Raw genomic sequence first — 5,216 nt, forward strand, 5'->3', positions numbered from 1 at the left:
TGTTTATTGACAGGCACAGTCACTAAATACAAGCCGGCATTTTTTCCCCTTAATGATTCAGTTGTGTGGTTTTCATTTCTCCCTACTGCTCCAGTAGCGAACCTAACTGCTCCAATAGAGTTTAAGCTTTAACATACAGTAGCCCATAGTGTTAAGCAATTGTTACGCTTGTGCTTCAAGTTCTGACAGTGCAGTAATATCGAACAAGTAATCTAACAATTCCCCAACAACTACCTTATACACACAAATCTAAAGGAATAAGAATATGTACATATGGATGAGAGATGACCGGAGCGGCATAGGCAAGATACAATAGATGGTATGAAATACAGTATATACATATGAGATGAGTAATGTGAGATATGTAAACATATTAAAGTGGCATTATTTAAGGTGACTAGTGATCAATGTATTAAAGTGGCCAATGATTTCAAGTCGGTATTTACAGTCGATGTCGGAAGGTTACATTGACCGTAGCCAAATACATTTAAACTCAGTTTTTCACAATTCCTGTCATTTAATCCATTTAATCCTAAATATTCCTTGTTTTAGGTCAGTTAGGACCACCACTTTATTTTAAGAATGTGAAATGTCAGAATAATATAACATTTATTTATAAAGCCCTTCTTACATCAGCTGATGTCACAAAGTGCTGTACAGAAACCCAGCCTAAAACCCCAAACAGCAAGCAATGCAGGTGTAGAAGCATGGTGGCTAGGAAAAACTCCGTAGAAAGGCCAGAACCAAGGAAGAAACCTAGAGAGGAACCAGGCTATGAGGGGTGGCCAGTCCTCTTCTGGCTGTGCCGGATGGAGATTATAACAGAACATGGTCAAGATGTTCAAATAGTAGAGAGAATGATTTATTTCATCTTTTATTTCTTTCATCACATTCCCAGTGGGTCAGAAGTTTACATACACTCAATTAGTATTTGGTAGCATTGCCTTTAAATTGTTTATCTTGGGTCAAACGTTACGGGTAGCCTTCCACAAGCTTCCCACAATAAATTGGGTGAATTTTGGCCCATTCCTCCTGACAGAGCTGGTGTAACTGAGTCAGGTTTGTTGGCCTCCTTGCTCACACTCACTTTTTCAGTTCTGCCAACAAATTTTCTATAGGATTGAGGTCAGGGCTTTGTGATGGCCACTCCAATACCTTGACTTTGTTGTCCTTAAGCCATTTTGCCACAACTTTGGAAGTATGCTTGGGGTCATTGTCCATTTGGAAGACCCATTTGCGACCAAGCTTTAACTTCCTGACTGATGTCTTGATGTTGCTTCAATATATCCACATAATTTTCCGTCGTCATGATGCCATCTATTTTGTGAAGTGCACCAGTCCCTCCTGCAGCAAAGCACCCCCACAACATGATGCTGCCACCCCTGTGCTTCACGGTTGGGATGGTGTTTTTCGGCTTGCAAGCCTCCCCCCTTTTCCTCCAAACATAATGATGGTCATTATAGCAAAACAGTTCTATTTTTGTTTCATCAGACCAGAGGACATTTCTCCAAATAGTATGATCTTTGTCCCCATGTGCAGTTGCAAACCGTGGTCTGGCTTTTTTATGGCGGTTTTGGAGCAGTGGCTTCTTCCTTGCTGAGCGGCCTTTCAGGTTATGTCGATATAGGACTCGTTTTACTGTGGATATAGATACGTTTGTACCTGTTTCCTCCAGCATCTTTACAAGGTCCTTTGCTGTTGTTCTGGGATTGATCTGCACTTTTCCCACCAAAGTACGTACATCTCTAGGAGACAGAATGCGTCTCCTTCCTGAGTGGTATGATGGCTGTGTGGTCCCATGGTGTTTATACTTGCACACTCTTGTTTGTACAGATGAACGTGGTACCTTCAGGTGTTTGGAAATTGTTCCCAAGGATGAACCAGACTTGTGGAGGTCTACAATTTTTTTTCTGAGGTCTTGGCCAATTTCTTTTGATTTTCCCATGATGTCAAGCAAAGAAGCACTGAGTTTGAAGGTAGGCCTTGAAATACATGCACAGGTACACCTCCAATTGACTCAAATAATGTAAGTTAGCCTATCAGAAGCTTCTAAAGCCATGACATCATTTTCTGGAATTTTCCAAGCTGTTTAAAGGCACAGTCAACTTAGTGTATGTAAACTTCTGACCCACTGGAATTGTGACTCAGTGAATTATAAGTGAAATAATTTGTCTGTAAACAGTTGTTGGAAAAAGGACTTGTGTCATGCACAAAGTAGATATCCTAACCAACTTGCCAAAACTATAGTTTGTTAACAAGAAATTTGTGGAATGGTTGAAAAAGGAGTTTTAATGACTCCAACCTAAGTGTATGTAAACTTCCAACTTCAACTGTAGGTAGCAGCCTCTCTGTGTTAGTGATGGCTGTTTAACAGGCTGATGGCATTGAGATAGAAGCTGTTTTTCAGTCTCTTGGCCCCAGCTTTGATGCACCTATGCTGACCTCGCCTTCTGGATGGTAGCAGGGTGAACAGGCAGTGGCTCGGGTAGTTGTTGTCATTGATGATCTTTTTGGCCTTTCTGTGACATCGGGTGCTGTAGGTGTCCTGGAGGGCAGGTAGTTTGCCCCCGGTGATGCGTTCTGCAGACCGCACCACCCTCTGGAGAGCCTTGTGGCTGAGGGCGGTGCAGTTGCCGTACCAGGCGATGATATAGCCCAACAGGATGCTCTCAATTTTGCACCTTTAAAAGTTTGTCAGGGTTTTAGGTGACAATATCAGGAAGATGTCCTTAGTTTTTGGTATACTCTGTGTATAACAGACGGAGCAATGAAAACAGAATCAAAAGCAGTGCCCTATTCAAATACTTTTTTGAATGCACCACTGACTGTAAGTTGTGTATACTAAATGACTAATGCTCTTATACCTAACCCTTCCTTGACGTTTTCACTGATCTAACAGTGGGTTTATCAAAGCAAATATATGTAGTGGTGTCCCTGCTTTATGTCCAAATAATGTCAGATCAATAATTACTTCAAAGAGGGAAGTATTGGAACTGAGACCTCTCGACTGACATTCTGAGAACACTGGGAGAAGCCAAGATTCTGTATCCATGGAGACATGCTCCCCTCTGCTGCCCGTAGAAAACATCTCACCTCAGCAGTCATCAGTTTTCTGCCTCATCATGCTATAGTTAGCCACCAGGTGGCAGTGTTGTCTGTGTCCCAAAACACTGTGCCAGAGCTGTGCAGTCTGAGAAGGGTTGGCTGTGTCCCAAAAATAACCTTAACCCTATTTGAATTCAATATTTTTGCATTTGTAATTCACAAATTGAATCGATTAATTGAACTTGATTTTCATGTTTTGATACTGAATTGAATGAATATAGTTTGAAAAATATATTTCAATGTATATTCATTGTCTGTGTATCAAGTTGACAAACTATAACTGCATGTTTTTTAATGGAGACATGAGGGATCATGAAGCTACATAATGTTTAGTCACACACATTGCACATAGATTGGATATGCCAGTCTCTCTATAGCCCCTCACTATGTGCTCTGGCTCCAAGGATACTGTCACAGGTGTCAGAATGAGTAGACCAAGGTGCAGCGTGGAATATGTTCATCTTGTCGTTTAATGAAAAAAGAATGAACACTTTACAAATTAAACAAAAGATGACAGCAGACAGTCCCATCAGGTACTTACAACTAAACGGAAAATAACTACCCACAAAAAAACAAAGGAAAAACAGGCTTCCAATCAGAGACAACGATAGACACCTGCCTCTGATTGGAAACCATACCCGGCCAAAACATAAAACACAGAATGCCCACCCACCTATCACACCCTGGTCTAGCTAAACAGAGAAAACAGTCTCCGTCTCTCACATGGGTAGGCAGACCATTTCATAAAAATGGAGCTCTATAGGAGAAAGCCCTGCCTCCAGCTGTTTTCTTAGAAATTCTAGGGACAGTAAGGAGGCCTGCGTCTTGTGACCGTAGCGTACGTGTAGGTATGTACGGCAGGACCAAATCGGAAAGATAGGTAGGAGCAAGCCCATGTAGTGCTAGCCTCTCTACACTGGCTTCCTGTTAAGGCTAGGGCTGATTTCAAGGTTTTACTGCTAACCTACAAAGCATTACTGAAGACACATCTCTTCAGTAGGTCCTATGATTGAGTGTAGTCTGGTCCAGGAGTGTGAAGGTGAACGGAAAGGCACTGGAGCAACAAACCGCCCTTGCTGTCTCTGCCTGGCTGGTTCCCCTCTCTCCACTGGGATTCTCTGCCTCTAACCCTATTACAATGTCTGAGTCACTGGCTTACTGGTGCTCTTCCATGCCGTCCCTAGGTGCGTCACTTGAGTGGGTTGAGTCACTGACGTGATTTTCCTGTCTGGGTTGGTGCCCCCCCTTGGGTTGTGCCGTGGCGGAGATCTTTGTGGTCTATACTCGGCCTTGTCTCAGGATGGTAAGTTGGTTTTTGAAGTTTCCCTCTAGTGGTGTAGGGGGTGTGCTTTGGCAAAGTGGGTGGGGTTATATCCTGCCTGTTTGGTCCTGTCCGGGGGTATCGTCAGATGGGGACACAGTGTCTCCTGACCCCTCCTGTCTCAGCCTCCAGTATTTATGCTGTAATAGTTTGTGTCGGGGGGCTAGGGTCACTCTATTATATCTGGAGTATTTCTCCTGTCTTATCCGGTGTCCTGTGTGAATTTAAGTATGCTCTTTCTAATTCTCTCTTTTCTTTCTTTCTTTCTTTCTTTCTTTCTCTCTCTCGGAGGACCTGAGCCCTAGGACCATGCCTCGGGACTGCCTGGCCTGATGACTCCTTGCTGTCCCCACTCCACCTGTCTGTGCTGCTGCTCCGGTTTCAGCTGTTCTGCCTGCGGCTGTGGAACCCTGACCTGTTCACCGGACGTGCTACCTGTCCCAGACCTGCTGTTTTCAACTCTCTAGAGACAGCAGGAGCGGTAGAGATACTCTGAATGATCGGCTATGAAAAGCCAACTGACATTTACTCCTGAGGTGCTGACCTGTTGCACCCTCGACAACCACTGTGATTATTATTATTTGACCCTGCTGGTCATCTATGAGCATTTGAACATCTTGGCCATGTTCCTTTATAATCTCCACCCGGCACAGCCAGAAGAGGATTGGCCACCCCTCATAGCCTGGTTCCTCTCTAGGTTTCTTCCTTGGTTCTGGCCTTTCTAGGGAGTTTTTCCAAGCCACCGTGCTTCTACACCTGCATTGTTTGGGGTTTTAGGCCGGGTTTCTGT

Source organism: Salmo trutta, chromosome 25 (assembly GCF_901001165.1).
Source record: "Salmo trutta chromosome 25, fSalTru1.1, whole genome shotgun sequence".
In the NCBI taxonomy this organism is placed as follows: Eukaryota; Metazoa; Chordata; class Actinopteri; order Salmoniformes; family Salmonidae; genus Salmo; species Salmo trutta.